Source organism: Geotrypetes seraphini, chromosome 6 (assembly GCF_902459505.1).
Source record: "Geotrypetes seraphini chromosome 6, aGeoSer1.1, whole genome shotgun sequence".
Lineage (NCBI taxonomy): Eukaryota > Metazoa > Chordata > Amphibia > Gymnophiona > Dermophiidae > Geotrypetes > Geotrypetes seraphini.
Genome location: NC_047089.1, coordinates 204681681 through 204694176, shown reverse-complemented (window position 1 = coordinate 204694176; position 12496 = coordinate 204681681). Strand labels below are relative to the sequence as shown.

The 12496-nt window shown below is 43.1% G+C and overlaps 1 long non-coding RNA gene across 1 annotated transcript in view; it reads left to right on the top strand.

Moving 5' to 3' along the window:
* Window positions 1–12257, top strand: part of LOC117362394 — a 34979-nt gene extending 22722 nt beyond the window's left edge. The window contains exon 3 of the long non-coding RNA XR_004539874.1: window positions 12137–12257. This is a non-coding gene — a long non-coding RNA (uncharacterized LOC117362394). The remainder of the gene's footprint in view (window positions 1–12136) is intronic.
* Window positions 12258–12496: the final 239 nt, after the last annotated feature.

Sequence of the window (12496 nt, the reverse complement as noted above, 5' to 3'; positions counted from 1 at the left end):
GCACACGCGGCGATCAGCAGCAGCAGGAGAGGAGGGTAGAAGCAGCTGAGAGAGGAGGAAAAGGCAAGCTAAACAGCAAACCAACGAGCAGAGGAGGGAGGCAGAGACAAGTGGATAGCTAGGGGCAGCGGCGAGAGTAAGTTCTGCCCACCCCCACCGCATCGACAGGGTCATCAGCCGAACTCCCTCTTGAAAGGGGAGGAGCCAACGGCGCGCAGCTGTTCGGCGAGAGCGCCTTTGCGAAGAGCCTCAAGAAGGGCCGAATCAACACCAGAAGACAGCAGAAAAGGACAGCAAGTAAGGACGCGGCAGGCATAAAAGAAGCACACACAAGTAAAGGTAAGGTAGGGACAGCACACTAAAGAAAAAGACAGCAAGGTAGGGAGAGAGAGATCACTAGCAGCAGGCAGAGAGAGAGAGGACACCAGCAGCAGCCAGAGAGAGAGAGAGAGAGAGAGAGAGAGGACATCAGCAGCAGCCAGAGAGAGAGAGAGGACACCAGCAGCAGGCAGAGAGAGAGAGAAAGGACACCAGCAGCAGGCAGAGAGACAGAGGACACCAGCAGCAGGCGGAGAGAGAGAGGACACCAGCAGCAGGCAGAGAGAGAGAGGATACCAGCAGCAGGTGGAGAGAGAAAGGGGGCACAAAGCAGGCAGAGAGGGCACTTACAGGTCACAACGTAATCTTAACTGTTATCTTAAAGCAGGAACGACAATGGAATCAGAGGGAAATCAGAAGATGAGCTTTCCAGTATTCTGCACAGACTGTCATATGTATGACTACCTCCCCTAAGGGAGACAGTCATATGTATGCGGTCAGTGTCAGGAGCTGAAAAGTTTGAAGAAGGAAGTCAAGTGACTAGAGGACAAGATACAGGAACTACAAGGACTTTTTACCACGGAAGACCCAACCAGGACAGCTGAAGACTTCATGAGTGAGAGACGCATTGAGGAGGAAGTCAGGGAACTCGAGAAATTCATTGAGGAAGCATACAGGAGGAGGGTGGAAGAAAATGAACTTCAGATGAAAGATGAAGTTGCACCGACACCAACATGGAAAGGAGAACAAGAAGCAGATGACCTCAAAGAAGAAGAAGACACCCACAGATGAATAGCGCAAGAGGAGGAGAAATTGGCTAGTCGATGCCCTGAGGAAGAAAGAGCGAAGCACACCGAGGACATTGACCTGAGACCGAAGCGAAAATTGAAGAAGGGTAAGTCAGCAATCCTAGTGGGAGACTCGATCCTGAGGCATGTGGACAGCCACATAGCAGGAGGGAGAGAGGATCGACTGGTGACCTGCCTCCCAGGAGCGAGAACCAAGGACATCGTGGACAAAATTGGAAAGATCCTGGAAGGAGCGGAGATGAATGATGTCATCAGGAGAGACTACAGAAGAAGCACGCTGATCAAGGTTCAAGGTTCAAGGTTTATTAACATTTGATATATCGCTAAATCTGTTTACAAAGCGATGTACAAAAATAAAACATAAAATATTAAGAGTAAAATTAAAACTCAATAACATAATTTGAGACAGGACAAACTTGAGGTGGAGGGAGAGAGAGGGAAAAGATTACATCTGTCTTAGTTAAGAAAACATATAGGGGGAAAAACATAGGGAAAGGGTTAGATTAAAATTTAAAATGCAAAGAATAGATTAAATAATATTAAGAATTAAAAGCATCTTTAAAAAGGTATGTTTTCAAGGATTTTTTAAAAGAATGTAAATCTCTTTCGATGGTAATGTATTGAGGAAGAGAATTCCACCATTGTGGGCCCATGACAGAGAACATGTCTGATCTTCTTGTTCCTATTGTTTTCAAAGAGGGTATGACTAACAAATTTTGGGAGGATGATCTTAAAGAACGAATGGGGTTGTAAGGGATTAACATTCTTGATACAAACTGGGGCTCATGGTAGGTTAGAGTTTTAAATATAAGCAACAATACCTTATATAAAATACGATGGCTTATAGGAAGCCAATGAGCTTCGATCAATAAAGGTGTAACGTGATCAAATTTCTTTGCATTGTAAATCAATTTGATAGCGGTATTTTGTATGATTTGAAGACGTCGTTTTTCTTTTTGAGTGATGTTAATTAATAAGGAATTACAATAATCGATCTTTGATATAACTAAAGAATGGATGAGAATGTTACGAGATTTAGGTTCCAAGAATTTAGAGATCGATCTTATTAGCCGCAGTTTATAGAAGCAGGATTTGACTATATTATTGATATGTTCATGGAAAATCAGTTTATCGTCGATTATAACTCCCAAAATTTTTAGATTGTGAACAATCTCTATAGTATTATTTAGAATAAATGGGGATTTGAGATTAAGATTGTTTTTCCAATTAAAGATCATAATTTTTGTTTTCTTGATATTTAGCGCCAGTTCAAGATTCTGGGAAGGACGCTGAAGATGAGGACCCAGAAGATAGCGTTCTCAGAGATCCTACCGGTACTGAGGGCAGATGTGAAAAGGCAAGAGGAACTACAATCAATAAATGCGTAGATGAGGAAATGGTATGAGGAAGAAGGATTCCACTTTGTGAAGAACTGGACAACGTTCTGGTCAAGAGCAAGCTCTACAGGAGAGATAGACTGCACCTGAGTGCGGCAGGAACTAAACTTCTAGCAAACAACGTCAAGAGAGGAATATAACAGACTTTAAACTAAAAGGAAGGGGAAAGCCGACAGTCGACTAAGCATCGACCATTCGGAAGAAGGTATCCCATGAAGATACTAAGGGGAATAAAGGCTGGGAAGAAACAAGGGACAAATTACAGGAGTCATCTAACCAAGAAGAAGAGGTTAGAAGGCTTGTAACAAAAGAGAAGAAACTAAAAACCGAAGCACAGGGAAAGGCAATGAAGAAATCACAATACCAGGATCTAAATTGCATATATACTAATGCAAGGAGCCTAAGAAACAAAATGGGGGAATTAGAAGTCATTGCCAATGCAGAGGACATAGACATCATTGGAATCTCTGAAACATGGTGGAATGAGGAAAGCAAATGAGATACAGCACTGCCGGGGTACAAGCTCTATCACCAGGATAGGTCAGGACAGAAAGGAGGTGGAATAGCCCTATACATAAAAGAAAACATACAATCGACAAGAATCTACTCAGCAGAGACAACTAACAAGCTGGAATCGTAATGGGTTAAAATACTGGGAAGCAAAGGGCCTGAAATAAAGGTGGGCCTATACTATCATCCACCTGGGCAAACCGGAGATATCGATGAAGAAATGGAAGCCGAGATGAAGCGAGAGTGCAAAAGAAGTGGAAGTAGTGGGACCGTTGGGAAACAGTGATCATAATATGATCAAGTTCAAGGTTGAAGTAGGAATACCGAAAGGAAAGAGAACCATAGCGACAAGTTTTAACTTCAGGAAAGGAAACTACGAAGCAATGAGGGAAATGATAAGGAAGAAACTTAGGAACACTTCCAAAAAATGGCAAACATGCCTGGTCTTTTATCAAGGACATGGTGAACGAGGCGCAAAATCTGTATATCCCCAGATTCAGAAAGGGGTGCAAAAAGAGTCAAACAAAAGACCCGGCGTGGATAACTAAAATAGTGAAGAAAGCGATAGGCAATAAGAAAAATTCATTCAAGAAATGGAAGAAGGACAAAACTGAGGGGAACTGGAAAGAGCACAGGATGTATCAGAAAGAATGTCACCGTGTGGTTCGAAAAGCCAAAAGAGAGTATGAAGAGAGGCTAGCCAAGGAAGCACGAAATTTCAAACCGTTTTTTAGATATGTTAAAGGGAAGCAGCCGGCAAGGGAGGAGGTGGGACCACTGGATGACGGAGACAGGAAGGGAGTGGTGAAGGAGGAGAAAGAAGTCACGGAAAGACGTAACATGTTCTTTTCGTCTGTATTTACAAACGAAGATACAACCAACATACCGGAACCTGAGCAATTGTACTATGGAAATCAAGCAGGGAAATTAACAACCATGGAAGTGAGCCTTAAAGATGTGCGCAGGTAGATAGAAAAATTAAAAACTGACAAATCCCCGGGTCTGGACGGAATCTATCCAAGGGTTCTGAAGGAATTAAAGGAGGAGATAGCGGGACTATTGCAGCAAATTTGCAACCTATCCCTGAAAACAGGCGGGATCCCGGAGGATTGGAAGATGGCCAACATTACACCCATCTTTAAGAAGGGATCAAGAGGTGACCTGGGAAACTACAGACCAGTTAGTCTGACCTCGGTACCAGGGAAAATGGCGGAAGCACTGATAAAAGAAAACATCGATGAACATTTTGAAAGAAACGACCTTCTGATAACCAGCCAACATGGTTTCTGCAAGGGGAGATCGTGCCTAACTAACTTATTATACTTCTTCGAAGGAATTAACAAACGGATGGACAGAGGAGACCCCGTGGCATCATATACCTAGATTTCCAAAAAGCTTTTGACAAGGTGCCTCATGAACGTCTACTCCGGAAGCTGAAGAGCCATGGGGTGGAAGGAGACGTATACAGATGGATCAGAAACTGGTTGGTGGATAGGAAACAGAGGGTAGGAGTGAAGGGCCACTACTCGGACTGGAGGAAGGTTATGAGTGGTGTTCCGCAGGGCTCGGTGCTCGGGCTACTGCTATTTAATATATTCATAAATGATCTAGAAACAGGGACGAAGTGTGAGATAGTAAAATTTGCGGATGACACCAAACTATTTAGTGGAGCTCGGAAAAAAGAGGACTGCGAAGAATTGCAAAGGGACTTGAACAAATTAGAAGAATGGGCGACGAGATGGCAGATGAAGTTCAACATTGAGAAATGTAAAGTATTACATGTGGGAAGCAGAAACCCGAGGCACAACTACACGATGGGAGGGATCTTATTGAATGAGAGTACCCAAGAAAGGGACTTGGGGGTAATGGTGGACATGACAATGAAGCTGACGGCACAGTGCGCAGCGGTCGCTAAGAGAGCGAATAAAATGCTAGGTATAATCAAGAAGGGTATTACAACCAGAACGAAAGAAGTTATCCTGCCGTTGTATCGGGCGATGGTGCAACCGCATCTGGAGTACTGCGTCCAGTACTGGTTGCCGTACCTTAAAAAGGATATGGCGTTACTCGAGAGGGTTCAAAGGAGAGCTACACGTCTGATAAAAGGGATGGAAAACCTTTCATACGCTGAGAGATTGGAGAAACTGGGTCTCTTTACCATGGAGAAGAGGAGACTTAGAGGAGATATGATAGAGACTTACAAGATCATGAAGGGCGAAGAGAGAGTAGAGAGGGACAGACTCTTCAAACTTTTGAAAAATAAGAGAACAAGAGGGCATTCAGAAAAGTTGAAAGGGGACAGATTCAAAACGAATGCTAGGAAGTTTTTCTTTACCAAACGTGTGGTGGACACCTGGAATGCACTTCCAGAGGACATAATAGGGCAGAGTACGATACTGGGGTTTAAGAAAGGATTGGACAATTTCCTGCAGGAAAAGGGGATAGAGGGGTATAGGTAGAAGATTAATGCACAGGTCCTGAACCTGTTGGGCCGCCACGTGAGCGGACTGTTGGGCATGATGGACCTCAGGTCTGACCCAGTGGAGGAATTGCATATGTTCTTATGTTCTCAGACGATTTTTCCATTTTTGTCTCCTTCCGCTGAAGCAAAGACCAGATATTGTGCAAGGAAACCTCCGTCGGTGAAGACAAATTCTCCCCACTCTTGCTTGCTTCCATCAGCTGACCAGGCTCGGATGCTGTGCCCTCGTCAGGAGACCCCCGCGCATCCACTTCCGGGATCGCGTATCTCTCGCCTCAGCGTCTCGGCGGTCGCTGGACATGGAGGTGTGAGGGCAACCGGAGGAGACAAAGATGTTTCAATGCCCGAAAGGTCAAGCGACTCACTCACCTCGCCGCCCAAAGCCAGGCTCTCCACTCCGGAAATTACAGGTGCCGGAAGAGCAGAAAAAGAGCGGTCCATAGTTTGCTGCAGCGGGGTGGACGCCAGGGCCGGTGGGGAAGGACCCTTAACCACCCCTTTCCTCTTTGTATGGGGCATCGAGGTATAATTATTGTCAGAGTTAAGCAAACTCAGAGAGATCTCAGCGCGTCTCTCACTGCTCCTCACATCGTCGCCATCTTGACACGCCTCATTTTCAACTTTTCTTTGTAGAATACTAGCATATGTAGTCACAAATACATGCACATTTAAGTGAACATAAGAACAAAAGAATTGCCACTGCTGGGTCACACCAGCGGTCCATCGTGCCCAGCAGTCCGCTCACAGGGCGGCCCCTAGGTCAAAGACCAGTGCCCTAACTGAGACTAGTCCTACCTGCTTATGTTCCGGTTTAGCAGGAACTTGTCTAGCTTTGTCTTGAATCCCTGGAGGGTGTTTTCCTCTATAACAGACTCCGGAAGAACATTCCAGTTATCCACCACTCTCTGGGTGAAGAAGAACTTCCTTACGTTTGTACGGAATCTATCTCCTTTTAACTTTAGAGAGTGCCCTCTTGTTCTCTCTACCTTGGAGAGAGTGAACAATCTGTCTTTATCTACTAAGTCTATTCTCTTCAGTATCTTGAACATTTTGATCATGTCCCCTCTCAGTCTCCTCTTTTCAAGGGAGAAGAGGCCCAGTTTCTCCAATCTCTCACTGTACGGCAACTCCTCCAGCCCCTTGACCATTTTAGTCGCTCTTCTCTGGACCCTTTTGAGTAGTACTGTGTCCTTCTTCATGTACGGTGACCAGTGCTGGACGCAGTATTCCAGGTGAGGGTGTACCATGACCCAGTATAGTGGCATGATAACCTTCTCCGATCTGTTCGTGATCCCCTTCTTAATCATTCTTAGCATTCTGTTTGCCCTTTTCGCTACCACTGCACATTGCGCAGACGGCTTCAATGTCCTCAACTATGTATATGCAGGAACAAGTTTAAGTTCTTGTATTCTATAATTTATAAGTTCTTGTATTCTCTAATTTACAAGTACATCTGTGCGTTCACCTGCATTCCACTCATGTACATCCCTATTGGCAGAGATCCTTTGCTGCTATAGTGTTCATCTGAACACTATAGCAGCGAAGGATCGCTGCCGTTCTATATGCATTTTTCACGGACATGCACCCATTTCTGCTCCTGATGAAGCAAGCGAAACGGAGCTCTGTCGAGTAGTAACAACACTTCTGTGGGACTCAGTTAAGTTTTTCTCACTGCTTCAGTTTCATTACTATACAGTGGTGCCTCACACAACGAACTTAATCCGTTCCAGGAGCAAGTTTGTTATGTGAAACGTTCGTTGTGTGAAACGCGTTTTCCCATAAGAATACATGTAAAACAAAATAATTCGTTCTGCAGCCCTACATTTCCCTCCCTCCACCTCACCTTATATGCAGAGTTTGCCAGCTTTCTTTTTCACCCAGCCGCATGCTTTCAAAAAGCTGTGCACGCGCAGCTGCTGAAGTTGATCAATGTTCTCCTCTCCTGCAACTTCCGGTTTCCGGTTGCGTCAGAGGAGAAGATTGAACAACAGAGCATGCGCGCATGTGCTGCTCTTTGAAAGTGTGTGGCTGGCCGAAAAAGAAAGCCGGAAAACTCGGCATCTAAGGTAAGGTGGAGGGAGATGATGGAACACTACATTCAGACAGGAGGGTGCTGCTGTTCCCGGCTCACATTAGGAAGCGGCGAGAGTAGTTCCGCCCCCCCCCGGGCCCCTCGGGCGACTTCGTTGTGTGAAACGAAGTTCGTTATAGGGAGCAAGACAAAAAGTTCGTTATGCGCAGCGTTCGCTGTGCGAGGCGTCCGTTATGCGAGGCACCACTGTATATTGAAGGATAATATATTTTTTTTGATAAATTAGTTTGTGGATTGCTTATAAGCATTTTTTTATTCCTTTTCACTCAAAAGAGCGCTGTGTGTAAAATAATATAAAACAGTATTTTCATGAAGATATATATATTTGCAATCAAGACAAGACTTTTGATGTATATTGCAGACTCATTTAGGTATTCGTTTGGTGCTGGTCACATGAATCGTTACAGCCCGGGGTAAAAACTGTGAAACACCATTATAGTCTTCCCAGTACTGAGGTCTTGATCAATCACCATATACGCAGCTTGTTGGTTTTGAGGAAAGAAATTAATAAAGTTTTTTTTACACTACTGTCACCCAGACTGAATATCACTTATCTGGGACTCCAGGTCACTGGCAAAAAGCATGGTCTCTTCCATGTTCCCCTACAACAGTGGTTCCTAAATCAGAATTTCAAGAACCCCCCAGCAGGTCTGGCCTTCAGGTTTTCTTCAGTTATCCATGAGATACAATTTCATGTGTGTTTTTCTAATCAGTCTATTTGTCATAAATTTGGTTACCCTCTACTTAAGCTGAATCTGGTGATGAATTCTTGGGAGCTGGATTTTGTAACTGCTGTTCTGTACGGCAGTGGATCGATTTTTCAGTCCGTCAAAAATTACAAAGACTAGGGGACAGTCGATGAAGTTACAGGGAAATAATCTTAAAACCAATAGGAGGAAATTTTTTTTCATTCAGAGAATAGTTAAACTCTGGAACACATTGCCAGAGGATGTGGTAATAGCGGATAGCGTAGCTGGTTTTAAGAAAGGTTTAGACAAGTTCCTGGAGGAAAAGTCCATAGTCTATTATTGAGAAAGACATGGGGAATCCACTGCTTGCCCTAAGAACATAAGAATTGCCGCTGCTGGGTCAGACCAGTGGTCAATCATGCCCAGCAGTCCGCTCACGTGGCGGCTCTCTGGTCAAAGACCAGCGCCCTGAGACTAGCCCTACCTGCGTACGTTCCGGTTCAGCAGGAAGTTGTCTAACTTTGTCTTGAATCCCTGGAGGGTGTTTTCCCCTATGACAGACTCTGGAAGAGCGTTCCAGTTATTTACCACTCTCTGGGTGAAGAACTTCCTTATGATTGTACGGAATCTATCCCCTTTCAATTTTAGAGAGTATTGGTAGCATAGAATATTGCTACACCTTGGGTTTTGGCAAGGTACTAGTGACCTGGATTGGCCACTGTGAGAATGGGCTACTGGGTTTGATGGACCATTGGTCTGACCCAGTAAGGCTATTTTTATGTTCTTAATGAACATATCAATTTTGAAACGCTAATAATCTCTCTTCAGTACAAAAATTTAAACATGTTCTAGGTGCCCTGATTATGCTATAATTAGAGCAAGGTGAATTAAATTCTGGTGCCTCATCAGGTCCTTATTAAAGGGCCAAAGGGTTTAATTAAGAATAAATAAGTTGAAACCATCCCAAGTTGTCAAGGTTGATTAGCTTTAGTCTATTGGAGGTCTATAGGAATATGAGATTGCTATATTCTTATACCCAATTCAAGAACTATATTTTAATCATAAAAAATATTGTTAAATAGTGACCATAGTGCTCAGTTAAAGTAACACCTAAACCTGATTGTAGTAGGTTTCTGGGTCTTGCCGCGTCTGTGTAGAAAGAACCGATGTTTCAGCCATCATGCTGTGGTTTTCTTCTTGGTTTGCTGTGAGGTCTGCCATGTGCCTTTATATATAGTGGGTTCACGGACCTGATTGAGAACAGACTGCCCTGTTCTCAAACAGGTCCGTGACTATTAGATTTCTTTGTAAAACTGTCAGATAGGGAGTGCTATGATGTGTTTGCTAACACCTTTACCAGTGTTTAGGTGTTACTTTAACTGAGCACTGTGGTCACTATTTAACAATATTTTTATGATTAAAAGATCTTGAGTTTGGTGTAAGTTAGTTATCATGAAGATCTTATTTTTTGAGAGCCTCCCATTATATGTTTACACAATTGCTATATTCTTCACAGAGATAGGCAAATACTCCAGTCTGTTTGGAGGTCTGTAGGTACATGGCAGTGGAAGGGTAAAATGGCAGCTGGAATCACTCGCTAAAAACTTGCTGCCGCCTCACAAAACACTCTTAATGTCCCATCACTAAAAATCATTGGCATCCATTGGGGTTCTATTTTTTCGGTCACTGCTCCTTCAATTTGCAAGTCTCTCCCTCTAAACATCAGAACAAAACATAATATGGATAAATTCAAGAGTAGTTTAAAATGCTTTCTTTTTAAAGATGCCTACAACTGATTAATCCTTTTACACAATCTTTATCTAGGATTTTTTCACTTTTTTTTTCTTCTCTCTCTACCAATCCCTACCCTATCATACCCTACTGTTTCTTCCCGTTTATGTTTTCTTTTCTTACATATTATAGTTCTTCCCTTTTTTCCCTTTTGTTTTCCAAACCTCCTCCCCCTCAAATTGGTTTGGCTCGTACGACTATGTTTATTATTTGTAGTTTGTTCCCTAATTATATTTTAAACAACTTTTATTGTACAATGCTTTGCATTTTATGTAAAGCGTTTAATCAAATTTTAATAAACTATGGAACTATAAAAAGTCTTGCACATAACTGTGTGCAAATTTCTTCATGACAGTAGAAAGAAATCTGTGGGGGGGGGGGAGGGTGGGTGGCTCCTCGGAAATTCATAAATTACAGGGATAGGGGTTTTGGAAGAGGGGAACCCTAGCTCTGGCCCCAGAAACCCTCAAATTTCATTTTTCCAGACCCCTCCAGATTTTACCCTTAGACTATAATAGCCATTTGGTGCTTGCCTGCCTGCCTCAGCTTAGAAGTGCAGCTGGAACAAATGGAACATGGAGACAAACTCTACCTCATAGGTTTTCTCTATGAACTTGATCTTCGGGCTGCCAATTGGACTGATGATATACTGAACCTCAACACCTGAGAACTTTCTTGCCGCTACGGGGTGAGGACCATGTAGCCGGCCAAGCTAGGAAGGAACCAAACAGCCTGTGCTCAAGCTCCTGATAAATCAGGGATGTGAGTAGCTACTGAGGGGATGACCCCTGAGCTCCAAAAAATATTACAGCTACCCAATACACATCAATCATATTGGCCTGATCCATGCCTGGTTTCTCAAGTACTGTGGAGGTTGTGCTCCCTCTCCAATAGCTACAAATCTCAGAACACAGTGGAATGGGAGCAAGTAAAAAGAGGGAATAGGATGGGTGCTAGCGATATTGCCCTGCCAATGACTTACTATCTATACAGTATATTTTTTTTGTTATGCTATCAATTAGAAAGTTCAAACCACTTTGTAAACTAAGGTGACCTTAACAGCTAAAGAGCTAACAAAGAATATTGCAATCATTTCACTTTAGTACTGTTAATTAATCAGCCACATAATTACCTTAATGCTTCTATTGAGTCTTGAAACACTTTGGGCCTGAGGGATAATTGTACAGTTCAATTATGCAGTAATGGTTGCATGTGATGCAAAGGCCTTCAAGAAATATGACAGCCAGCTTGTTTATTGCCTCTAACACTGAGTGAATGTGTACAGTGCGATTGGGTGAGGCTAGAATTAGCAGGATGTCTGCATGTGAAACGTGAACACCTCTGTATGAACCTTTCAAACTTTAACATGCCCAAATGAGCAATTCTGTTTGTGTGCATCAAATGTGCCCCACATATTGTCATGAGCTATTACTCTCAAGACAACACATCGAGTCCAGGAACTGTCAGAAGCATGAGAGAATAGCATCAGGGTCAGGAGAAGACTAGGCTATATGATGTATGTTTTGCCAACAAATCATAAGGCCTTTGTGGTTTTGGAGGCAAACTATTTATAGAGTGTAGCTGGATTCTGAACTGGAGGGTAAGAGTAACCCCGAAGACACTGCACAAAAGAAATTTATAGGGGGTGCCTATTGCTTTAAATGGGGGAGGAGGACTACAGTTTAAAAAAACAGAAAATGGTCCTGCTGAATAGGGGGAAACAGAGCGTAAGACCTAAAATGGAGTAAATAAAAGAAGTAAAAAGGGAAAAATACTTGAGTACCTGAATAATTCATATAAACTGTTCTGAGCTCTCCTGGGAGAAAATTAAATAAATAAATAAAAAATAAATAAAAGAAGTAAAAAAGTAGTTATAATGAAGGATATTCTATAATTGGCATTCTTAAATAGGTGCTCTGAGGGCACCTAAGAGGTACCTATCCTAAAAAAGAATGTAGATGTCTATATTGCACCCTGGCATCTCCCCTCTTTCTCTGACATTGACCCTTTATATTCTATGTTAAACAGTGTCTTTCCTTTGATTCTAGAGCTTGCTGGCAGCAGCAGCAGCAGCAGCAGCAATTCATCTACACTGTGGTATTCCGCCTCCAGACTCCATCCCTTCTGCCTTACTGCACCATATGCTTGGAACAAGCTGCCTGAATCCCTACAGTGAGCTCTGTCTCAGGCAGTGTTCAAGGCCCAGTTAAAAGCCTTTGAGAGTGCTTTCGACTCCTAACTCCTCTCACCTTGGGTTCTGCATCCCCAACCCTATATGTCATGTCTGTTTGTCCAAGTTAGATTGTAAGCTCTTCTGAGCAGGGACCAGCTATATATGTTAAAATGTACAGCGCTGCGCACACCTTTCAGTACTATATAAGTGATTAGTAGTAGTAGTAGTTTTCTCA